The 27,288-nt window shown below is 38.4% G+C and overlaps 1 protein-coding gene across 1 annotated transcript in view; it reads right to left on the bottom strand.

Moving 5' to 3' along the window:
* LOC128265394 (protein argonaute-3) overlaps window positions 1-27,288 on the bottom strand; it is a 150,214-nt gene that overhangs the window by 425 nt on the left and 122,501 nt on the right. The window lies entirely within an intron of this gene.

The following is a 27,288-nucleotide window of genomic DNA, read 5'->3' as shown; positions in this document are numbered from 1 at the left end:
AAGCTCATTACGCCCATGTTATCTATTTTGATACAATGTAACGTACAATTTTAAAAAATTACATTTTTCTGTAAAACGTTTTATACTCAATAATACTGTTGGGTCAAAAACCCAATTATTCGTTTCTCATAAACTTATTTCAATTATTGCACCCTTTTACTGTTAATAAACATAGAATGCGCTTTCCATCACTATTATACGATGTTACCAGATAAAACAGAAGAAGAGAGTAAAAAAGTATAATAAAAAACCAAGACTTGAATTGTAACCTTCACACAAGGAAGTTGAGTGCAGCCAATATTTACATATATCATCATCAAAAACTTACTCAAAAACTAACACCGCCTGACTTCTTATTTATACTCAAGAAAAAGCTCTTGTTTCAACAAATACTTTAAGCAAACTTTTTTTTGCGGAAAAACGCATAAATCCTTACTTTACGCAACCGATTTATCTCAAAGAATCGTTTCAGGACGCTATGTCTTGTAAAGCATACAAAACTAAAAATGCCAAAACTTTATTTTCATGGAGAATCATTTTATCAAAATAATGTGCCATGATAAAAAATTGTATATTTTAAACAAATGGATAAATTAAGAGCAACTTTTAAACAAAAATTCATTGGTATATTATCTAAAATCTTTTTTCGTAAATTTTTATATTAAGTTAATGAATATTTAAGTTGTAAAAAAAACCTCATATTCCAAATCATTTACCTACAACTAAAAGTGGTTCAAATTAGTTTGAAGTTGTTTTGAACTACTAGTAAAAAACGTCTTTGGAGAAACCATTTAACGAGAACAACAAAAGCGACCTGGTATAAAAAAATGTTTAAAGGAGCACGCATGTTGGGGTGAGCGATTCTAAAATAGAAAAAATTAAACAAAATTAACTTTTTGTCAGTCCGTTCCTTAGTTCCTAACACAGAGCAACATTTACCAGGTGGTAATCAAAACTTGAAATACCGCATTAGTAGTTTTGCTGTTGTCCACATGCTGAGTTTATGGCGATGATATAAAGTGCCTTTGGGTCTGTAGCAAAATTGTAGGCAAAGAAAAATTAAGAACGAATTAAAAAAACCACTGATAAGCTTCTTAAATGGTAAAGCTAAAATTTGTTCACATGTTTGTAAATTTGTATTCAAATTATTATTATTACTATTTGTTTTAAAATTAATTGCGCATCAAAAAAATATTCTTTCATGAAAGTTGGCTTCGGGTCACAGTAAATGCCGAAGACTTTCGAAATGATGTCATTGCTTCCACCTCAGAAAAGAGGGAGGGAGGGCACAAAAAAAACATTTTCTGAGTGTTTTCTTAAAACACAAGAAAGGAAAAGCCCAACTATAATCACAAGATGGATAAAGTGACGACAGCTGTGACTAGAATTCGGGGTCGGACTAACTTGGCAAATTAGTTTGAATTTTTACCAAATTTTTTAAATAATTTTTTTGGTTTTTCTAATAATAATCTTCAATACAAAACTCTATTTTCAGTTGTTTAGCTTATAGATTCAAACTTACAGCTAAAAGCATGAGCATATAACCAAAATCAAAAATTAAAAAAAAAAACTAGAAAAAAAAATTCAAAAATTGTTTATAGTTTTGAAATTTTTTTTATTATTTTTATTGCTGTATGTGCCACGCCCATTTTATAACCAGCATAATCTTTGGGCTTACCAGAAAATTCCCCCAATTTAAAAAAAAACGACCCATACTGATTTAAGTCCTTCTAGATAGGCAAAATCAAGTTACAAGTAATAAATTGAATTTTTCGTTTTATTATTTTTATTGCTGTATGTGCCACGCCCATTTTATAACCAGCATAATCTTTGGGCTTACCAGAACATTCACCCCAAATTTCAAAAAACGACCAAACTGATTTAAGTCCTTCTATTGATTGGCAAAATCAAGTTACAAGTTACCTTGACAAATGATCGGGCTGAAATTTATAACAATCTACTCTACCCCTCAGTTCAAAGCCTACATGGTCACTGCTTCCAACAAGATTTTGCTTTCGGAAACAGACCCAAAAAGCAACTCGAAAGTAACATCCAGCTACAGAGTAATCTATTTTCAGAAGGCGTTAGCTAAAGTTTTCTCTGCACTTCTGCTCGATCGGCTGAAAAACTGGGTAAGACACTGCGATATATTAACTGAATTCCAAGCCGCTTTTGGAAAAGATTATTCGACAGTTGACAACATTTTTAGTCTACTTGTATAGCAAAGTCATACATTGACAGCGAAAAAAAGTTGTGGTTATTTGTTTTTTACAGCTGCTTTGACTCCATACACAGAAGAACCCTGTTGTACAAGCTCAGTATAATTGGAATATCAATCAAATATTTACACGTTTTCCAGAGCTTGTACACGGATAATTTGGCAGCAGTGTGGGACTTAAAGCAATTATCCGAGTGGTTTACCACTGAAGCTGGAGTTAGACAAGGATGTCTACTTAGCCCTTCTCTCTTTCCCACTTTTTAAACAATATTACGGATCTCTGCCTTCCGGCATTCAGATAGGCGGATGCGAGGTTAAGACGCTGTTGCACGCAGATGATTGTGATCCTCGTAGATTCACCAGCTCAACTGCAAGCAATGATCAATGCTCGGCACAAATACTTCCTGTTTGGGGGCTGCAAGTAAACACTGAGAAGTCAAAAGTAAAAAAAAAAACACTGGCCAAGGCTAGCACAAAACGAAATGTGGAGCTAAGGGTCGAATGTGATAGAAATCGTCAAGACCTACAAGTATTTGGGAGTTTTGATTTACCACAACGGTCGCTTCAATCACTTTTTACAGGAAAAACTTAAGCCCGTTGAAAGCCTGTTAGTTAAGAAGTATACAACGCGCTGGACGGCCGTTGTTGGTCGTCTCTCTACAACTACATCAGCCAGGCGCTCAAGTAACGAAATAACATTTTGATGGGTTCTTTATAATGTCAATTCATACACGAAACTCAGCTCACCTGGAGTTTAACTGTACGGTGGAACAATCTGATATCTGGGGAAGACCCTGGAAGACACGTGTATTATACTGACCAGTTTTGACTTTAGAAAAGCGAAGACCGACAGACGGTTTAAATAACAAAGTCGGTTTACATTTAATTTTTTTTTTTGTAAAAAATATATATACTTACAACTTTTAAACTATAGATTTGTAATAACGTTCCCGCAACGTTTTTTTTTTAAATAAAGAATCATACTACTACTAAACAACACTACACTAAACTTCAAAACAGACACGGTAAAAAATTACAAAATTAGTTTATAACTCTGTAAGGGAAATCTCAGATACTGCTTAACAATGTAGGTGTTCAATATATAAGTTCAATATACTTATACCACACCAAAAATCACAAATATTTTAATGATAATGTTTTTCATAGCTTGTTTCTCAGAGTAATGCGTTTTAGGCTTCGACAATAACAGAGCTCTTTCGGCGTCGACTTTACGTATATTTGTGTTATTACATCAGGAAGTATGGTATGCATGGACTCACTAATGAGTCTACTGGCAAAATTCCAAATATATGTACAAATTTTTATTCATATTTGTGTAAATGAGTATACTGGTGAAATTCCTCAGGGGAATCTGAAAGTCGATCCATCATAACTTTATCATCCTCAACCTTAGAGAACCAGAATGTTAAGTTATAAACAATCAAACAAAAACTCCCCTTGCCGAGGTAAGAATAAAAAAATTTACAAAATGGCTATTAACATGACTTTTATTCAATTGAATTTGTAATCGACACGCTGTTTTGGAATTGCTAAGTAACAAGACTTATTTTATTGTGCCGATTACGAAACTAATTAAATAAAAATATATAGTTAATTTTTTAGTCAGGAAGCAGTATCGAAGCGTGTTGTTGTGTATTAATCTACCAAGCAGTTCATTGTTGACAATAGTTAGATAGTTAAAATTTTCGAATATGCAGAAATACTCAGTTCTTAATAGATATATGTTTGAAACTTTCCAAAAAGTTGCCATTCTATTGCAGGTAGTATATAAGACGGATTGGAGGACTATATCACATATCCCAAGGAACAACCAAAAAAATATAACATTTTTGTTTTTCAACAAAGCAATTTACCGTTTTTATTAAATGGCCTTTATACATTTTTTAAAAACATTTAAACAACAATTTTAATTATTTTTATTTTTGTGGCTTAGTTGTTTTTGGTTATAACTTTTACAGGAGACCCGTATAGATTTTTCTGTTAAGGAACAACAGCAGCATGAGTAGAAGTCGTCCCCATATGACTTGTATATTGAAGAAATATTTGTTGATACCCTTGCAGAGGGTATTATAATTTCATTTAGAAGTTTGCAACGCAGTGAAGGAGACGTTTCCGACCCAATAGAGCATGTATATTCTTGATCAGCGTCACTAGGAGAGTTGATCTAGCCATGTTCACCTATCCGTCTGTCTGGCCGTCCGTTCCTACGCAAACTAGTCTCTCAATTTTAAAGCTATCTGCATGAAACTTTCCCAAAAGTTGTATTTCTATAGCAGGTAGTACATAAGTCGGAACGAGCCGGATCGGACGACTATAGCATAAAGCTCCATAGGAATAATCGGACAAGTAAATAAAAACAAATTATAAGTCTGCTGTTTTTTAATTTTTTGTAGTTCTTCGACATATAGTAATGGTTAAATATTTTAGAATTACGGTTTAAATTTCATCAAAATCGGACGACCATAACATAAAGCTCGCATGGAAACAATAAAAATATTAAAAAATTTTTTTTTTTAATTTAACGTTTTTATTTTGTAATTTGTTTTAGAAATTCTTTTTGATTTATTAATAATTTACGCTTTTAGTACTATTTAAATCAAAAAACGATATCATATAGCTGCCATAGGAACTATTGAATAAGTGAACGCAAATCATCTAAGCTTCATTGTTTTTAAACATATAGGCAAACAAATCATAATTTCAATTTTTTCAAAAATATTTAATTTTTGCAATAGCTATATATAAACATCAGCTTACCAAATTTTGCTTTTTTTTTGTTTTTAATATATCTTTTAGATCTTTGAGATATAATAATGTTTTAACATTTCAGGGTTACGACTAAAATTTCATTAAGATAGAATTACGCTTTTAATTCAGAACTCACAAAACGATATCGATATAACATCGAAAAATTGAGCTGAAAATCATCATAGCTTCAATGTGTTTAAGCCAGTGGTCGGCACACATACTATAATATGCTCGCACTTCTTTCTGTAAGTAATAAGTACTGCGAAACTTTTTAGCATGTGTGCCGACCTCTGCCGACGCGCTGCTGGCACTCTGGAGATAGTTCATTGCCGACAACTGCTCTACGTATATACGCATTTGTTCGCGATTAATTTAATATTATTTAATTTAATATATATATAAACTTCAGCTTGCCGAAATTTGCTCACCTTGCTCGTGTGGGCAACCAGCCATCAACGGGGGTGCCGCCTGCCACCCACCACAGCAAGTAAGCTTCGGCAAGCCGTAGTTCATATACCCTTGCAGCTATTTCAAAAACTAAATACTCTTGAAAACGTTAAAATTATGATTTACTTGCGTGTATGTTTAAAAACATTGAAGCTGTAATGATTTGCAGCTTAATTATTCGATAGATCCTATGGCAGCTATACGATTGTTCCTATGGGAGCTTTATGCTATAGTCGTCTGATTTTAATGAAATTTAAACCGTAATTCTGAAATAATTAACCATTACTCGAAGAACTAAAAAAAATTAAAAAACAGCAAAGTTATAATTTTTTTTGTTTATTTTTATGATTGTTCCTATGGGAGCTATATGCTATAGTCATCCGATTTTGATGAAATTTAAACCGTAATTCAGAAATATTTAACCATTACTATATCTCGAAGAACTAAAAAAAAAATTTTAAAACAGCAAAGTTATAATTTTTTTTGTATTTTTTTCCGATTGTTCCTATGGGAGCTATATGCTATAGTCGTCCGATTTTGATGAAATTTAAACCGTAATTCAGAAATATTTAACCATTACTATATCTCGAAGAATTAAAAAAAAATTAAAAAACACCAGTTATAATTTTTTTTTATTTATTTTTATGATTGTTCCTATGGGAGCTATATGCTATAGTCATCCGATTTTGATGAAATTTAAAACGTAATTCAGAAATATTTAACCATTACTATATCTCGAAGAACTAACAAAAAAATTAAAAACAGCAAAGTTATATTTTTTTTTTATTTATTTTTATGATTGTTTCTATGGGAGCTATATGCTATAGTCATCAGATTTTAATGAAATTTAAACCGTAATTCTGAAATATTTAACCATTACTATATCTCGAAGAACTAAAAAAAAATTAAAAAACACCAAAGTTATAATTTTTTTTTATTTATTTTTATGATTGTGGGAGTTATATGCTATAGTCATCCGATTTTGATGAAATTTAAACCGTAATTCAGAAATATTTAACCATTACTATATCTCGAAGAACTAAAAACAAAAATTAAAAAACACCAAAGTTATAATTTTTTTTATTTATTTTTATGATTGTTCCTATAGGAGCTATATGCTATAGTCATCCGATTTTGATGAAATTTAAAACGTAATTCAGAAATATTTAACTATTACTATACCTCGAAGAACCAACAAAAAAATTAAAAAACACCAAATTTTTTTAAATTTATTTTTCCGATTGTTCCTTTGGGAGCTATATGCTATAGTCGTCCGATCCGGCTCGTTCCGACTTATATACTACCTGCAATAGAAAGACAACTTTTGGGAAAGTTTCATGCAGATAGCTTTAAAACTTAGAGACTAGTTTGCGTAGAAACGGACGGACAGACGGACAGGGCTAGATCAACTCGCCTAGTGATGCTGATCAAGAATATATATACTTTATAGGGTTGGAGATGTCTCCTTCACTGCGTTGCAAACTTCTGACTGAAATTATAATACCCTCTGCAAGGGTATAAACATCTGTGAATTTGACGACATCACTTATTTAAGAATATTTTTTAGAATAACCCAATATGTTCTAGAAAAAATCTTTTAGCCTGTTGTATGACTTGCAATTTAAGCTTTACCGTAAAAGTTGGCGCGTTTACAGAGCTGCGACCACGCATTACGCTTCGCTCGTCATTTTATTCGTAGTTATTGGCGCACTACTGATTGTTGAGTAAATATTTATTTATCGGGCTACGTAGCCATCAAATAACTAGTGCAAATTTACCAATTAATCGTCAGGTTCTGTCACTCTTTTTTATAATATTTGACAAGTCAAGCTTACTCTCAGGGACAGGGCACATCTTGTGACTAGGAAGTGTTTAAAAATTTAGAAAAAAAAAATAGAATTCCCACAGAAGCATTACCTAACTGCGTGAAGATAATTTAATTAATACATTTAATACTAGTTTGTATTAACGAACGCGAAACTTATGTGACTGCAATAGGATTCGCCTGATTTATTTGCGATAATAACTTGTGTAAAAGATAGCGATAATGCGACGACGAAAGGGAGTGGTTTTGATGGAGTTTAAATTATCACTGAATTTAATGTTTTAATAGCTTCTCTTAGAACCTAACTAATGTTAAGGTGGCGAGAGACGGGACGAATTCGCAAAAGCGAACAGACGAAAGCTTTATTGGTTCCCGCTCTCGCCCTACAACTAGTGACTTCAATTTAAATAAATGAGTCAAGTGCGCAAACACCGCCCCCTCTAAAGAGACGAAGTCTTTCAGCCCAGAACGGGCAACAGGGCCAGTCGGTGGACTGCTCGCCGATACTCCCCCTCCTTGCTATCGGCGACGGCGTGCACCGCCAAAGGCACGGACGACGACGAGCGCTCCCACGACGATGTTGGGCCCCACTGGTGCCAATTTCACCGCTGCTGGAGGCTGGAGATGTACTCCCAAGACCATCTCTGCCAAAACCTGTGCCAGAGAGATGAGACAACTCGCCATCGTTGCAAGCAGGTCAGGCTGATCTGCTCCGGGAGCATCCGCCGATGAGCAGACGACCAGGGGACAGGGCTTCGCCGTCGTTCGGGTCGCTGCTTAGAACTCCGAATGCAAACTCGCCTTCTTTTGTTGATGCGAATGTTTTGATACCGCCCCCTGCTCCCAGACGGGCTCGGAACTCCCTCATATGCCGAACTGCGCCGAAGAAGTTGGTGGCGACGACTCACGAACCTTTGATATGCCAACAAGAACGCATCAGTGGTTGGTCAGACACTAATTCTAAGTTGACCGCCTTGGACGCAAAACAGACGAACAAGGCGACGTACGACTTGTACGGTGGCACGACTTTTACAATACGTTGTGCTAAAGGGACCACAAAAAATAAACCCCACAAATATTGAACGGGCGGAGAGCTCGAAGTCTATCTGCTAGCAAGTTTCCCATAATTTGCGTCAAGAGTTGCGGCTTGCAGCGAAAGCAGCGCATGCACGACCGAACTGTTCGTCGGCAGACTTCTTGAGCATCAACTAGCCATATTTTCTCGCGCAGACGACTCACGAGTTTTTAGACAGCAACAACGGGAATTTGGCTTCGTACGGGATAGGAGCATTCAATAACCGACCCCCAACTCGTTGCACTGTCGAGTAACACAAATCTAATTTATTTTCCTGATGAAAAGGGTTTAGCTTTTGAATATTCCTTGCTATGGGTTTATTTTTGTGAATTTATTTATGTAGTTCCTGAATTCGCAAAATTGGATATCTTCAACAATTTTCTCGATAGCGAAATCCAGTTCTCTTGGCAAAATACTTTTTTCAATGGGCTTCTACACCTTTCTGCACCTTTGAATAAAACGAAAAACCCACACAAACACTCTCAGAAGCTTCACACAAAGCACATTAGTTGACTCTGGGCTGACTACGAGAGCTATTGCCGATTTGCGTAGCTCCATCGACATTACATCAGCCGGCAGTTCAAAATGTTTATTTACAGGCCAATTATTTTCTGAGTCACATCCGCTGGGTTGACTTTCGTGAGAACGTGTCTCCAAATTTCGATTTGGCGGTCAATAAAGGCACTTTCAAACCTTCAGAAGTTTGCGTACGAACGTAGATGCACGCTCCATACGCTCGCATGGAAGCGTCAGCGAAACCATGTATTTTAATCGGGACTTGTGGATCTGTGTTGACGAATCGCGATACCTTAATTTTCGGCCGCATCGGTAGCGACTCGTCCCAATCTAATTTTCGAAGCCACAGTTCCTGCAACAACACCTTTGCTTTTGTGAGGCTAAGTGGGTCGAAAAGTCGAGCAGTCACCGACAAAATATTTCGCTTTGTCCCGCGAAGATCCAGGAAAGAGTCATCCAACCGAAATTGAAAGTAATCTTTAACCGGTAACCAAACCACGCCAAGGGTCTTAGTTACGTCTGAGTCTGCCATAAGTGACATTACATCAGATTCGGATAAATCTGGGCAGTTTGGAAACCACTTTGTCAATTCAAAACCTGCCTGTTGCAAGACCTAAGGAACTTTGTCTCCAAGACTTTGCAGGTCCTCAACGCATTCGGCGCCAGTCCACAAATCATCAACATAAAAATCATTCTGAATAACCTTTGCGGCTTTTGGAAGATTTGCTAGCGCTACTCTCCTTGCCGCATTAAAAACCGAAAAGCCAAAAAGGTTCCATATGTAACTGTGTTTAACATAAAGATTTTCAGGGACTAGGAAGGATCTCGTCTCCATAATAAAAGCTGGCAGTTTCGGTAAGCTTCGACCACCATCACTTGGCGATACATCTTTTTGACGTGGGCCGCAAGGGCAAACTTATGCATTCTAAGCCGAAGCAGAGTCGAGTACACCTGCTCTTGGACAGTTGAACCTACCATCAAGATGTCATTCAACGCTACCTGCGTGGAAGTACGGCACGATGCATCGAAAACTACTATAGACTTAGTTGAAGTACTTTGTGGCAGTAGAACGCATTGGTGCGGAATGAATTAGTGCGGAGTTTTCGGAAATTGTCCTTGGTGGAGGACATGTGGTCCATTGAAACATATTCCTCCATGAATTAAAGATACATCTTCTTCAGCGAAGGGTCCTTTGACAATTTCCGTTCTAGCGACAAAATTCTACGTTTCGCAACTTTGTATGACGAACCAAGAGTATTTGGGTCAGATTTGAACGGCAACCGAACCGAAAATCTACCGGACGACAATCTTTGAGTATTTTTCTCAAAGTGTTGTTGACAGAGTTGTTGCTCAGGAGGGCGGCGAGTCCTCCACAGAAAAAAATTTTTGCAGGGTTGTGTCAATTGACTCCAACGCTTCCTCCTGGCAATTGAGATGTATAATTTTTTCAGCCTTTACTTTATTTTCAAAGGCACATTCCCCTGACAGTATCCAGCCGAGAACTGTCTTTTGTAAGATGGGAAGTACAAGCCCCTTCTTTATCTGGCCAATATATAAGAGTTCAAAGAACATATCTGCGCCGATAAGCATTGTAACGAACTGATTTCCTTTTTTTGTCCGTTCGTCCCACCAAATTTATATTAACGTGACTGCCCTATTGATCAGTGAAAAAGCAAAGAAAGATTGGGAATATACAATGATCTTTTATTCGTCGACTTCACCCTCGGCCGGGGTTTTGTATTGACAATGGGGAAATATTCTCCGCCGTCGGCTCCTTCCCACGCTGAACGTCTCGCTGGGTTGTGATCGCTGCGAAGTGGTGTCTCCCTCGCCGATTTCGCTCGCTATGCCTTCTGTTGCCTTTGGCTCGGTGGGATTACAGGGCTTAGGGATGCGTCACCGTTCCCAGACTAGGGTAAACAGGCACTGTGCTCCCAAGGCGTACGCCTTTCGCAGCCGCAGCCTCCTGTCCCTTGCTTTGTCCCTGCCGGTCGCACCGGACGTCGGCGCCAAGCGTATGCCAATGCAGTCCCTGGGTCAAACGCCAGGTTTTAGAGGAACGCTTCCACCCTACCCTTTTTGCCGCAGGCTTTAGAATTTAACATATCTGATGCTCGCACGGCGCTTGTTGTTCGTCGTCCTGGGAGTCCTCGTTGTCCTTGCTCTGCCTCCGGATGTCTCGACTGGCTCCGCTCCTTGTTGGTATAGCGCTCACGATTCGGTAAGCTGCCGTTCTGGGACTCTAGCGGTGAACTGCTGTGCTCTCAACGCATACGCCTTTCGAGACACATCCGGGCTAGTCGCACCAGGACCTTGTACAATTCCTGCAGGACGATCAGGCGTACGCCGGAGTTCGTCAATGCAGTCCTTGTAGGCAGGCAGCTAGTTCAAGACTACTTTCCTTCTGAACCCACGGTTCTTCGTCGAAGGACTCTATTTGTTCAACTTTGTCGAACACGCCAGGTGGGATGCCAAGCTCAAATCGCGACAGAAGTTGTGACAAAGCGCCTGGACTTAGCCGCGTGATGTCGTAAGGACCTCAGCTACCTGTGTCTCAATTCGGAGACTTTAGCTCTAAGTCCCGAACCTCTCGGCGAAGCGATCTTGTTTCCTTGATGACTCCGCACGGCTTGACTTGGTTCTTCACATTGTTCCACTGGTTACTGGTTCACTTGATGACTGTTTCTTGTTGACTTGATATAAATCGACTGATCCAGCTTCCTGCGCTCGGCCCGCTTATATAGGCCTCTATTTACCGCTAGTTATCGGCGTCTCCTTGCCTCTTGGTCCAAAGTCCACAGTTTTACCGTTTGGCCTTTCGCCCTCTGCGTACGGCACCAATATCAGGGTCCAAAGTCCGGTGCCGGCCCGTTACTTCCTTCTGCCCACGGCCCTTCGCCGCTCTCTTCTATTGCTGTCCCTCTCTGACTCTTCATGTCCTTGTCTGGTGCTCAGTGCACCACTCTCTCTCGCCGCACTACCGTTACTACGGGCGAATTTGCCGCGTAACTAGTAACTGGTAGGTTACTGCTTGCATGATTTATTCAACTCCTCACAGCATATTTATTTTTTGGGGCTTGAAGAAGAATGGATCTGCCAACTGAATATTTTTAGGCACACTCCACCCGCTGGTGATCACCGTTTGATCCGGATGATAACCAAAAACATTTTTCAGGATCCAAAAATCGTTCGACAACTGGCTGTTCCATATTCGCGACTTCACAAACGTGTGTATTTTTTTTTGTGGCTTGGGCATTAGTCCCACCAATGCCTCGTAAGCTCATACACACGTCCTCTCTTGTAATTTTGAGCCTCTGAACGAGCTCATCGCTCACAAAATTTATTTGTGAACCAGAGTCGAGCAACGCTCGAGCTAATACAAGCTCGCCACTTTTTGTTTGAACGCTCACAACAGCAATTTCAAGAATGACTCGATCCGATACAGTCGCATGCAAAACCTGCGAAGTGGATGGAATCTCCTGCATGAGCGTGGGCTGAGAAGGGGGTGCCAGGAGGTGTGAGGAAATGCACACTCTACATCTGTTCGATTTGCATTTTTTGACCGTGTGACCCTTTCTTGAGGAGTTAATGCATTAGGGGGGCTCTTTTAGCGAAATCGAATCTTTGCTGAACTGTTAGGTCTGCGAAGCAAACGCAGTTTCCAAACTGATGTTCAGCTGAGTTGCAATACACGCATTGAACAGATTCGTTCCTGGCAGCGACAAACGAAAAACTCCTATTTCCATTCTTCTTAGGGTTAGATTGGGTCTGATGAACAGTTTTGGGCTTGGAAGCCTCTTCCGCTACAACAACGACAACCGCCTCACATTCGCTTCAAAGTGGAAGCGAAGTATAATCTAACTGTTCTTCCCATTTTCTTTTAGTTCCTGCATCGACCTTGCTCATTACCGGATGTATTAAAGTAGCATTAGAAACGCGTCTATCATCCCCAATATACAGCAAGGAGTCATACAAGGCTATGACCGTGTCGATGAGGGTTCTCAAGGCTGTAGCTGAAGACTGGGAAATTTTTTGTAAATGAAACAGTGTCGATATGTTGTCAAAAAAAATTAGACAATCATTATCATACACCGGCTTCAGGCTAGCAAGGGCTATAGGAAAATTTTCAGCAGTGACTTGAAAGGCCCTAACTGATCATAAAGCGTCTCCAGCTAAACAAAATTAAATGATTGAATTTTTCAATATCATGTAAAGTGTCATCTTTGTCAACAAAAGTTTCGAAAAGGCTTATAATTTTTTTAAATTCGTAGTGTTTTCCGCTAAAAGTTGGGAGAACAACGCTCGGCAGGCGGCATTGAGGCGAACGATTTGCTGGCGGAGCGGATTTCTTGATATTTTTTTGTTTGCACTTATTTAAAATAGAAATCAACAATGTCTTTGTCATTACGGCCCTCTCTTCAAACTCTTTGCGGTATACATCTTTTGAATCTTTTACTTCTATTTAATTTTGCAAAAAAGAAGCATTTTCAATGTGTGTATTTAGAATCTCTAATTGACACTTAAGCTTAACCGGGTTCACAGATAATTTAGCATCTTTTATAGGCGATACGTTCGGGTAATACTTTCCATGCTAACATCTCCATCTCGTTGGTATTTAAGCTCTACGATATCCTTGGTTGCCATTGCGTTTATTTTTTATTTATTTTTGTTGGTATCGAAGTGATGTTAAATATATTTTTTTTTTAAACCAACGAGTAATAAACAGTTTAGGGGAGCTTAGTGCCGAGAGAAGTACGGCAAAAAAATCTAAATAGGGTTTTTATATTTTTTATATAAACCCTGCAACAGTATATGCCGCACGAACCCACTGTAGGGGAGCTAACGCTCAAGCTCCTAGCTCCTACCCTACCCTCTCTGCCGCAGGCTTTAGAGTTTGACGTATCTGATGCTCGCACGGCGCTTGTTGTTCGTCGTCCTGGGTGTCCTCGTTGTCCTTGCTCTGCCTCCGGATGTCTCGACTGGCTCCGCTCCTTGTTGGTCTAGCGCTCACGATTCGGTAAGCTGCCGTTCTGGGACTCTAGCGGTGAACTGCTGTGCTCTCAACGCATACGCCTTTCGAGACACATCCGGGCTAGTCGCACCAGGACCTTGTACAATTCCTGCAGGACGAACAGGCGTACGCCGGAGTTCGTCAATGCAGTCCTTGTAGGCAGGCAGCTAGTTCAAGACTACTTTCCTTCTGAACTTACGGTTCTTCGTCGAAGGACTCTATTTGTTCAACTTTGTCGAACACGCCAGGTGGGATGCCAAGCTCAAACCGCGACAGAAGTTGTGACAAAGCGCCTGGACTTAGCCGCGTGATGTCGTAAGGACCTCAGCTACCTGTGTGTCAATTCGGAGACTTTAGCTCTTAGTCCCGAACGTCCTCGACATAGCGATCTTGTTTCCTCGATGACTCCGCACGGCTTTACTTGCTCCTTCACGTTGTTTCACTGGTTACTGGTTCACTTGATGACTGTTACTTGTTGACTTGGTAGAAATCGACTGATCCAGCAGCCTGCCCTCGGCCGGCTTATATAGGCCACTATTTACCGCTAGTTATCGGCGTCTCCTTGCCTCGTGGTCCAAAGTCTACGGTTTTACCGTTCGACATTTCGCTCTCTGCGCACGGCACCAATATCAGGGTCCGAAGTCCGGTGTCGTCCCGTTACTTCCTTCTGCAAACGGCCCCTTCGCTGCTCTCTTATATAGCTGTTCCTTTCGGACTCTCCCTGCCCTTGTCTGATGCTCAGGGCATCACTCCCTCTCGCCGCACTACCGTTACTACGGGCGAATTCGCCGCGGAACTGGTAACTGGTAGGCCACTGCTTGTATGATTTATTCAACTCCTCACAGCATATTTATTTTTTGGGGCTTGTAAGAAGAATGGATCTGCCAACTGAATATTTTTAGGCACACTCCACCCGCTGGTGATCACCGTTTGATCCGGATGATAACCAAAAACATTTTTCAGGATCCAAAAATCGTTCGACAACTGGCTGTTCCATATTCGCGACTTCACAAACGTGTGTATTTTTTTTGTGGCTTGGGCATTAGTCCCACCAATGCCTCGCAAGCTCATGCATACGTCCTCTCTTGTAATTTTGAGCCACTCAGCGAGCTCATCGCTCACAAAGTTTATTTGTGAACCAGAGTCGAGCAACGCTCGAACTTATAAAAACTCGCCACTTTTGGTCTGAACGCTCACAACAGCAGTTGCAAGAATGACTCGATCCGATGCAGTCGCGCGCAACAAATGCGAAGTGAATGGAGTCTCCTGCATGAGCGTGGGCTGAGCAGGGAGTGGCATTTGTGATAGGGGAATATATGTGTAGCAACGTGTTGTGTGAGGAATTGCACACTCTACATCTGTTCGATTTGCATTTTTTGACCGTGTGACATAATGCATAAGGGTGCTCTTTAAGTAAAATCGAATCTTTGCTGAAGTGTTAGGGCTGCGTAGGATATTATTGTTTGCATTTATTTAAAGTCGAAATCATCAATGACTTTGTCAATACGGCCTTCTCTTCCAACTCTTCGCGGTATAAATCGTTTGTATCTTTCACTTTTATTTGGTTTTGAAAAAGTGAAGCATTTTCAATTTGCGTATTTAGAATCTCTAATTGACACTTAAGCTTAACCGGGTTCACAGATAATTTAGCATCTTTTATAGGCGATACTTTCCATGCTAACATCTCCATCTCGTTGGTATTTAAGCTCTACGATATCCTTGGTTGCCATTGCGTTTATTTTTTATTTAATTTTGTTGGTATCGAAGTGATGTTAAATATATATTTTTTTTTTTTAACCAACGAGTAATAAACCGAACGCACGCAGTTTAGGGGAGCTTAGTGCCGAGAGAAGTACGGCTAAAAAAATCTAAATAAGGTTTTTATATTTTTTATATAAACCCTGCAACAGTATATGCCGCACGAACGCACTGTAGGGGAGCTAACGCTCAAGCTCAAGCGTACCGAAAAAACGAACTAAGCATACCGAAAATTGCACTGCTGCAGCGATCGATAACGAAAACGACCAAATATAACTCAAAATAGCGGCAGCGGCTCCTTCTAGGCAAGTTTTAACGGAGATTGATACACTAACCGATAACTAAGGGCAGCGAATATATAAGCCTAATGCCGAAAGGCGCGGGAAAATTTTAAAAAGCTCGGGAAAATGTTCAGACAAACTGCGGCGGAGGTTTTTTGCCGCTAATTTTTGAAAACTACACATTTCAAAATTTGCACTTTTTTCAGCTATTTTATTTACACCCTAAATTGGTGGTCATTACGACGAAAATTGGGGAATGTAAGTTTGCACTAATTGGGTCGACTACGAGTATTTTATTTGCGTGTTTATGATCCAAAGCGATTCACATATAATTCGAAAAATATAAGGTTTATTGCAGAATATTGATTGGTACATGCAAATTTTTATTTCTTGGTTAGAATGCTCACTATCTACCGATTTTTACACGAATGCAAAAAGTTGAAGGATGGGCCAAGACACAGTTAACAAAACGCCACGGATTAACTTTCAACTTTTACCACTCTATACCTGGTTGGACGACTCGACATTGCAACTTTTTTATTTTAAATTTAAATTCCAGCGGCAGCAGGCAAATTAAACAATTAAAGTTGCAGCGGCGACGAAGAAATGGCTTGGGCAACAACCAAAGGAACGGCAGAAAAGATTTTATATTCAAAAGACATCAAAAATTGCGCTAACCTTGCATATAGAAAACAGCTGTTGTTGTGGTGGCACGAACAAAATATCGTTAAACATCGGTATTTTCCGGTATTTTTTCTTAAAACGATCGTGGTTTTTAATCGCATTTAATAATCGCATTTATTTTAAATGCGGCACTTAGCCTTATGGGATTCCCTGTGTAATTAAATGCGCATAAGGCTAAATGCGTTTTAATGCGCCAATGGAATCAGGCTATTAGATCAAGTTTGGAGAGAGCTGATAAAATAAATTGTAAGAAAACTCAAGTCACTTTCAATGACCAAGAAAATTTTAATAAACAAAGAGAACCAGGTCGACCGAGATGTTTCGCTGGTGTCACAATTATTTACCGAGAAAGAAGAACCGGACGAAGAAAAGCTTATCAATTCTGAACTGAGTTTGCTAGACATTGCATGTCCTGAAAAAGTTTAACCTTAGGTAGAAAAAGTCTCATAACACCCTTAACTTTAGATCGTTGGCGTTTGAGTGTAAGAGACTTCATATACATTCTGCAGGCGGTAGTAGATCAAGGGCAGAAGCAACAGCTTCTTGCAATACCTAAACTAAAGAGTTCTTTTAGAAAAGATCAGGCCAAAGCCATCTTAACTTTTTCTCATTGAAAAATGCACACTATTTTTCAGTTTTGTAGCGTGCATAAAATCAAAAATAAACTCAAAATGATATATAGAAAAAAAAACACTACTAATTTCCAAAATAAATGGAATAGTAAAAATTCTATTCCAACTATTTTGAAATAAATAAATAATAATTATAATTATAATTAATTCTATTCCATTTATTTTGAAAATTAGTTCATTTTTTTTTAATTGTTGAGTTAATTTAGGATTTTATGCACACTGTAAAACTAAACAGCTGCTTACATCGCGGAAGACGTTTAAAGCGACGATTCTGCAGCTTGCTGAAAATTAAGGTATCGCGATTCGTCCACACAGATCAACAAGTCCCGATTCAAATGGTTTCGCTGACGCTTCTATGCGAGCGTATGGAGAGTGCATCTACGTTCGTACTCAAACTTCTGAAGGTTTAAAAGTGTCTTTATTGACGGCCAGATCGAAAATAGCTCCGCTCAAGACGAAAACTTTGATTATTAATGATATGATTAAAACAAACGCATAATTATTTTATAAAAATGCCACGCTAAAAAAAAAAAAAAGTGCTGACTGAAATTATCAAACTCTGTGCAACGGTAAAAAAAAATAACTATGGGTAAAAGTACAAACGAGAAATTTAGAATTTATTTTCCAAATTTTTGAGATTTAAGCACTGGTAATATACAACATCAATCTTTCTTACTTAAATGTACGCTTTCAATTTTGTTACCTTATGTATTATTGTTAACTGTTCTAATTTGTAAACCGTAACCGTCTACGACATCAGATGAATTTTACACCGCTCCGCCGTGTGATTATAAATAAAGTGAAACTAACCGAAGGCCTGGGTGCGTGTGCTCGTGATGACCATAAATATAATAAATACTGTTTGCGCACTTGGCGCTATTATTTTAATTTAAATTAAAGTTACTAGTTGTAGGTCGAGAGCGGATGCCAATAAAGCTTTCGTTCGTTCGCTCTTACGAATTCCACCCGTCTCTCGCCAGCTTAGCATTTGATTAAAAAGAATTGTTCGTATATTAAATTTAAGTGATCATTTGAACTCTTTCAAAACCACTCTCTATCGTCGTCGCAATTTTGGCTAACTTTTATAAATGTTATTTTCGCAATTAAATTCGCCGGATCCTACTGCAGTCTCAAGTTTGCATGGTGACCCCGACGTGATTGCAGAAGAATTCGCGATTTTGTTTACCATATTCTTTTTGTGATAAATTAACATTAATCACACACTTACACATTCGCGACGGCTCGGCAATAGGTGCTTATTATTCAACGTTGTAATTTTTCTACTGGAAATCTCAAATCGGCTAACCAGGTATAGAGTGCTCAAAGTTGAAAGTTAATCTGTGGCGTTTCGTCTAATTGTCTTTTGGCCCATCTTTCAACTTTTTGCATTCGTTTAAAAATCGGTAGATAGTGAGCATTCTAAACAAGAAATTAAAAAATTGCATGTACTAAGAATTATAATTCTGCATATTTAAATATTTTTCGAATTATAGGGAATTGCTTTGGAAAATAAGCATGCAAATAAAATATTTGCCGTCGACCCAATTAGTGCAAACATAATGCCCCCAATTTTCGTCGTAGTGAGCACCAAATATAAATAAAAAAAAAAACTGAAAAAAGTGCAAATTTTGAAAAGTGTAATTCTCAAAAATTAGCGACAAAAAAACCTCCGCCGCAGTTTGTCTGAATATTTTCTCGCGCCTTTCGGCATCAGGCGGCTTACATATTCGTTGCCCTTAGTTATCGCTCATTCTACGTTAGCATTTGCCTAGGAGTAGAGCCGCTAGCCGCGTACCCATACACACCCACACCCACTCCGACACCTCTGCCGCTGTTTCGTTTTCATTCTCGATCGCTATAGCAGTGCAATTTTCGATCAGCTTAAACGTTTGTTCGTTTTTTCGGTACGCTTGAGCTTTAGCGTTAGCTCCCCTACGTGTATGCGGCATAATATATATATAAAAAATAAAAAAAAATATATATGTATAAAAACCCTATTTATAATATATATATAAAAACCCTATTTAGAGCGACGAACCAAATAAAGAGCATCAAAGCTCCGAAATTCGAAAGACAGGTATTTCTCGTATATATCATATATAATTTAAACAAATGCATAATTATATTATAAAAGTGCCACTCTAACAAAAAAAAAGGTCAATGAGCGACGAACCAAATAAAGAGGGGTACTTCTCGTATATATCAACGCGCGAAAGCGATGTGCAAAACACGTCTACATAACCACTGACGGTGGATAGCCAGAGAACACGTTCTTGCTCACCCTTTCTATTTACTCTTACACGTTCTCCTATGGCGCGGAGTTTCTCAGTGTAAAACCCCCCTACCATCAGATTCGACGACCCTTGCCGCACACCCAACATGCAGCGGTAAAAGTTTTGTAATTTAACCAAAAGTAATAGCAACAACTACAGCAACGGCAGTAAAAAAAACCAACAACAACCACAGCAACGGCTCCTATCGGGGAACCGACTTTAATGACGTCGACTGTTGCGCAAAGTACAACGGCAACAAAAACTATGACAACTAAACAAAACCAAAACGATATTCAACAATCGGGCATGGCCATACACTCCGGCATGGATCGCTACATCCCAATTAAGCGTAAAATTAGCCAGCAGAACACCGGGGTCGTAAACAGGGTCAATCAAACTTGGTCAGTCTTGAAAACACTAGGAGTAGGGAGGAAACCCATTACCCATCAACCACACATTGATGTTGACCGCCTCAACAATATCTTCGTTAAAGGCCAAGTACCTGAATCAGTCTCTAACTCTTACATGGCTACTTTGGCCAACTGTGATAAAAGGTTTAGCTTTATGTGTGTTACTCAATGTGATGTCCTTGACGCAATATTTAAAACGAAATCTAACGCCTCAGGCTTGGACGATATCAATCAAAAATTTGTAAAAATTCTCCTCCTCCACTAATAACACATATATTTTACTCTGTAATTACAATTTCAACCTTCTAATTCCAACACCTAAGGGATTTTTCCATAAGCTTTTGAGCAAATATTGGCATCCCAGATAAAATAATTTATCCAGCAAAACAATTTAATGTACAATTTACAATCTGGTTTTCGCCCCTTCAGAAGCTGCACAACAGCCTTAATAAAGATTTTAGAGGATATAAAATAATTGAGCAGTATTAAGTTTAAAATGAAAAATTCTTCATTTTCTAATTTATTGTGATTGAATTCAACAAATAATTAAGTTCATTATTTACAGACCCAATGATCAAAAGAGTTTAGAAAGTCATTTGGTTCCGGAGAAAATGCGGGTAAAAGTGCGAAAAAAAATGTTCATATATTTGGGCTGTTGAGACCGGTGGAGCAAAACTAACTAAATAAAATTAAAGTTTTTTTTATGATAAAATATATAATAGTCGTACCAAAATCTGATATGCTCGATGCTTTCATTTAAAAAAAAATGAGTGCCAAACAACATCGGATGAACAACATATCGAGGTGTATTCAAAGAATAATAAAACAAGTGTTACACATTGTTTGTTTAATTGTTCCAATGAAAGTTATATGATAAAGTCGTCCAATTTAGCTTAACTAAAACTGTGATTCCTTCACTATAACCCGATGAATATTAACAAAAATTCTATATATGAGAAAGTCGTCCAATTTTAGCTTAACTAAAACTGTGATTCCTTCACTATAACCCGATGAATATTAAAAAAATTCTAAATATGGGATTTATCTGATATAGTCGCCCGATCCGCCTCGTTCCAACGTATCCAGAAATATAAACGTTTTAATAAAAAGACAACTTTTGGGAAAGTTTTTTCAGATAGTCTTACAACTGAGACTCTTGTTTGCAAAGTGCTGACTGAAATTATCAAACTCTGTGCAACGGTAAAAAAAAAAACTATGGGTAAAAGTACAAACGAGAAATTTAGAATTTATTTTCCAAATTTTTGAGATTTAAGCACTGGTGATAACAACATCAATCTTTCTTACTTAAATGTACGCTTTCAATTTTGTTACCTTATGTATTATTGTTAACTGTTCTAATTTGTAAACCGTAACCGTCTACGACATCAGATGAATTTTACACCGCTCCGCCGTGTGATTATAAATAAAGTGAAACTAACCGAAGGCCTGGGTGCGTGTGCTCGTGATGACCATAAATATAATAAATACTGTTTGCGCACTTGGCGCTATTATTTTAATTTAAATTGAAGTTACTAGTTGTAGGGCGAGAGTGGATGCCAATAAAGCTTTCGTTCGTTCGCTCTTACGAAGGGCGCTCTAAAATCGGCTAACCAGGTATAGAGTGCTCAAAGTTGAAAGTTAATCTGTGGCGTTTCGTCTAATTGTCTTTTGGCCCATCTTTCAACTTTTTGCATTCGTTTAAAAATCGGTAGATAGTAAGCATTCTAAACAAGAAATTAAAAAATTTCATGTACTAACAATTATAATTCTGCCATATTTAAATATATTTCGAATTATAAGTGAATCGCTTTGGACCATAAGCACGCAAATAAAATACTCGCCGTCGACCCAATTAGTGCAAACATAATGCCCCCAATTTTCGTCGTAGTGAGCACCAAATATAAATAAAAAAAAAGCTGGAAAAAGTGCAAATTGTGAAAAGTGTAATTCTCAAAAATTAGCGACAAAAAACCTCCGGCGCAGTTTGTCTGAATATTTTCTCGTGCCTTTCGGCATCAGGCGGCTTACATATTCGATGCCCTTAGTTATCGCTCATTCTACGTTAGTATTTGCCTAGGAGTAGAGCCGCTAGCCGCGTACCCATACACACCCACACCGACACCTAAGCCGCTATTTCGAGTTATCTTTGGTCGTTTTCATTCTCGATCGCTAGAGCAGTGCAATTTTCGATCAGCTTAAACGTTTGTTCGTTTTTTCGGTACGCTTAAGCTTTAGCGTTAGCTCCCCTAGGGGAGTATATTACTCGTTGTTTTTTTTATAGATTAAAAAATAAATTATATTAATAAAAATAAATATTTAACACCTCTTCGATACCAACAAAAAACTGATTGCCATTGCGTTGGCAACCAAAGATATCGAAGAGCTTAAATACCAACGAGATTAAAAAATAAATTATATTAATAAAAATAAATATTTAACACCTCTCTTCGATACCAACAAAAAACTGATTGCCATTGCGTTGGCAACCAAAGATATCGAAGAGCTTAAATACCAACGAGATGTTTGCATGAAAAGTAGATGTATCTTGAATGACATATTGATGGTAGGCCCAACTATTCAAGAGAAGTTTCGGTTTAGAATGCATAAGTTTGCCCTGGCGACTGACGTAAGCCGAAACTGAGACGAAGTTTCTCAGGTTTTGCAAGAGGCAGGTTTCGAATTGGCAAAGTGTTTCAAACTGCTCTGAATGATCCCCATCTGATAGCGCTGTGATGCCACTACGGCAGACTTAGACGTAACTAAAGCTCTTGGCGTGGTTGGTTACCGGGTAAAAATTATGACTCTTTCCTGAATCTTCGCGCAACAAAGCGAAATATTTTGTCGGTGACTGCTCGACTTTTCGACACACTTGGCCTCTTTTATTGTTGCAGGAACTGTGGCTTCGAAAATTAGATTGGGACGAGCCGCTATCGATGCAGCTGCTTACATGGTGGGAGACGTTTAAAGCGACGCTTTTGCCGTTGCAGGAAATTAAGGCATCGCGATTCGTCCACACAGATCCACAAGTCCCGATTCAATTACATGGTTTCGCTAAAGCTTCCATGCGTGCGTATGGAGAGTGCATCTGCTGAACGTTTGAAGAGCATCAAAGCTCCGAAATTCGAAAGACAGGTATTTCTCGTATATATCATATATAATTTAAACAAATGCATAATTATATTATAAAAGTGCCACTCTAACAAAAAAAAAGGTCAATGAGCGACGAACCAAATAAAGAGGGGTACTTCTCGTATATATCAACGCGCGAAAGCGATGTGCAAAACACGTCTACATAACCACTGACGGTGGATAGCCAGAGAACACGTTCTTGCTCACCCTTTCTATTTACTCTTACACGTTCTCCTATGGCGCGGAGTTTCTCAGTGTAAAACCCCCCTACCATCAGATTCGACGACCCTTGCCGCACACCCAACATGCAGCGGTAAAAGTTTTGTAATTTAACCAAAAGTAATAGCAACAACTACAGCAACGGCAGTAAAAAAAACCAACAACAACCACAGCAACGGCTCCTATCGGGGAACCGACTTTAATGACGTCGACTGTTGCGCAAAGTACAACGGCAACAAAAACTATGACAACTAAACAAAACCAAAACGATATTCAACAATCGGGCATGGCCATACACTCCGGCATGGATCGCTACATCCCAATTAAGCGTAAAATTAGCCAGCAGAACACCGGGGTCGTAAACAGGGTCAATCAAACTTGGTCAGTCTTGAAAACACTAGGAGTAGGGAGGAAACCCATTACCCATCAACCACACATTGATGTTGACCGCCTCAACAATATCTTCGTTAAAGGCCAAGTACCTGAATCAGTCTCTAACTCTTACATGGCTACTTTGGCCAACTGTGATAAAAGGTTTAGCTTTATGTGTGTTACTCAATGTGATGTCCTTGACGCAATATTTAAAACGAAATCTAACGCCTCAGGCTTGGACGATATCAATCAAAAATTTGTAAAAATTCTCCTCCTCCACTAATAACACATATATTTTACTCTGTAATTACAATTTCAACCTTCTAATTCCAACACCTAAGGGATTTTTCCATAAGCTTTTGAGCAAATATTGGCATCCCAGATAAAATAATTTATCCAGCAAAACAATTTAATGTACAATTTACAATCTGGTTTTCGCCCCTTCAGAAGCTGCACAACAGCCTTAATAAAGATTTTAGAGGATATAAAATAATTGAGCAGTATTAAGTTTAAAATGAAAAATTCTTCATTTTCTAATTTATTGTGATTGAATTCAACAAATAATTAAGTTCATTATTTACAGACCCAATGATCAAAAGAGTTTAGAAAGTCATTTGGTTCCGGAGAAAATGCGGGTAAAAGTGCGAAAAAAAATGTTCATATATTTGGGCTGTTGAGACCGGTGGAGCAAAACTAACTAAATAAAATTAAAGTTTTTTTTATGATAAAATATATAATAGTCGTACCAAAATCTGATATGCTCGATGCTTTCATTTAAAAAAAAATGAGTGCCAAACAACATCGGATGAACAACATATCGAGGTGTATTCAAAGAATAATAAAACAAGTGTTACACATTGTTTGTTTAATTGTTCCAATGAAAGTTATATGATAAAGTCGTCCAATTTAGCTTAACTAAAACTGTGATTCCTTCACTATAACCCGATGAATATTAACAAAAATTCTATATATGAGAAAGTCGTCCAATTTTAGCTTAACTAAAACTGTGATTCCTTCACTATAACCCGATGAATATTAAAAAAATTCTAAATATGGGATTTATCTGATATAGTCGCCCGATCCGCCTCGTTCCAACGTATCCAGAAATATAAACGTTTTAATAAAAAGACAACTTTTGGGAAAGTTTTTTCAGATAGTCTTACAACTGAGAGACTCTGTTTGCAAAGTGCTGACTGAATTATCAAACTCTGTGCAACGGTAAAAAAAAAAACTATGGGTAAAAGTACAAACGAGAAATTTAGAATTTATTTTCCAAATTTTTGAGATTTAAGCATGGTAATATACAACATCAATCTTTCTTACTTAAATGTACGCTTTCAATTTTGTTACCTTATGTATTATTGTTAACTGTTCTAATGTGTAAACCGTAACCGTCTACGACATCAGATGAATTTTACACCGCTCCGCCGTGTGATTATAAATAAAGTGAAACTAACCGAAGGCCTGGGTGCGTGTGCTCGTGATGACCATAAATATAATAAATACTGTTTGCGCACTTGGCGCTATTATTTTAATTTAAATTGAAGTTACTAGTTGTAGGGCGAGAGTGGATGCCAATAAAGCTTTCGTTCGTTCGCTCTTACGAAGGGCGCTCTAAAATCGGCTAACCAGGTATAGAGTGCTCAAAGTTGAAAGTTAATCTGTGGCGTTTCGTCTAATTGTCTTTTGGCCTATCTTTCAACTTTTTGCATTCGTTTAAAAATCGGTAGATAGTAAGCATTCTAAACAAGAAATTAAAAAATTTCATGTACTAACAATTATAATTCTGCCATTTTAAATATATTTCGAATTATAAGTGAATCGCTTTGGACCATAAGCACGCAAATAAAATACTCGCCGTCGACCCAATTAGTGCAAACATAATGCCCCCAATTTTCGTCGTAGTGAGCACCAAATATAAATAAAAAAAAGCTGGAAAAAGTGCAAATTGTGAAAAGTGTAATTCTCAAAAATAAGCGACAAAAAACCTCCGGCGCAGTTTGTCTGAATATTTTCTCGTGCCTTTCGGCATCAGGCGGCTTACATATTCGATGCCCTTAGTTATCGCTCATTCTACGTTAGTATTTGCCTAGGAGTAGAGCCGCTAGCCGCGTACCCATACACACCCACACCGACACCTAAGCCGCTATTTCGAGTTATCTTTGGTCGTTTTCATTCTCGATCGCTAGAGCAGTGCAATTTTCGATCAGCTTAAACATTTGTTCGTTTTTTTCGGTACGCTTAAGCTTTAGCGTTAGCTCCCCTACGTGTATGCGGCATAATATATATAAAAAAATAAAAAAAATATATATATAAAAACCCTATTTAGATTTTTTTATGCTGTACTTCTCTCGGCACTTAGCTCCCCTACACTGCGTGCGTTCAGTATATTACTCGTTGTTTTTTTTATAGATTAAAAAATAAATTATATTAATAAAAATAAATATTTAACACCTCTTCGATACCAACAAAAAACTGATTGCCATTGCGTTGGCAACCAAAGATATCGAAGAGCTTAAATACCAACGAGATTAAAAAATAAATTATATTAATAAAAATAAATATTTAACACCTCTCTTCGATACCAACAAAAAACTGATTGCCATTGCGTTGGCAACCAAAGATATCGAAGAGCTTAAATACCAACGAGATGTTTGCATGAAAAGTAGATGTATCTTGAATGACATATTGATGGTAGGCCCAACTATTCAAGAGAAGTTTCGGTTTAGAATGCATAAGTTTGCCCTGGCGACTGACGTAAGCCGAAACTGAGACGAAGTTTCTCAGGTTTTGCAAGAGGCAGGTTTCGAATTGGCAAAGTGTTTCAAACTGCTCTGAATGATCCCCATCTGATAGCGCTGTGATGCCACTACGGCAGACTTAGACGTAACTAAAGCTCTTGGCGTGTTTGGTTACCGGGTAAAAATTATGACTCTTTCCTGAATCTTCGCGCAACAAAGCGAAATATTTTGTCGGTGACTGCTCGACTTTTCGACACACTTGGCCTCTTTTATTGTTGCAGGAACTGTGGCTTCGAAAATTAGATTGGGACGAGCCGCTATCGATGCAGCTGCTTACATGGTGGGAGACGTTTAAAGCGACGCTTTTGCCGTTGCAGGAAATTAAGGCATCGCGATTCGTCCACACAGATCCACAAGTCCCGATTCAATTACATGGTTTCGCTAAAGCTTCCATGCGTGCGTATGGAGAGTGCATCTGCTGAACGTTTGAAGGTGTCTTTATTGACCGCCAAATCCAAAGTAGCTCCGCTCAAGACGAAAACTTTGCCACGCCTTTAGCTGTGTTCAGCTCACCTTTTAGCAGATCCCTATAATCGTTTCAGGCCATTGCTAAATTGTGCCATTAAGAATGTTTGAATTTAGACAGACTCCGAGATCACATTACACTGGATCAAAACCCTTCCCCCGTCGTTGTCGGTTCTTGTTTCGAAACGGGTTGCAGAAATTCATGAGTGGTCGGAGAAAGCAATTTGGAGACAAGTTCCCACGAAAGTCAACCCAGCAAACGTAGTGTCCCGAGGATGTGACGTAGAGGAGCTTACAACGTACATTTGATTCGGTGGGCCTTCGTTCTTGCTCGACCCTGAAAATAGTTGGCCTGTAAATAGACATTTCGAACTGCCGGCTGATGTGGTGTCGTTGGAGCTAC

The sequence above is a fragment of the Drosophila gunungcola genome, unplaced genomic scaffold, assembly GCF_025200985.1.
Source record: "Drosophila gunungcola strain Sukarami unplaced genomic scaffold, Dgunungcola_SK_2 000119F, whole genome shotgun sequence".
Taxonomy (NCBI): domain Eukaryota; kingdom Metazoa; phylum Arthropoda; class Insecta; order Diptera; family Drosophilidae; genus Drosophila; species Drosophila gunungcola.
The sequence above is the reverse complement of the archived record's forward strand: the minus strand, read 5'-3'. Positions and strand labels throughout refer to the sequence as shown.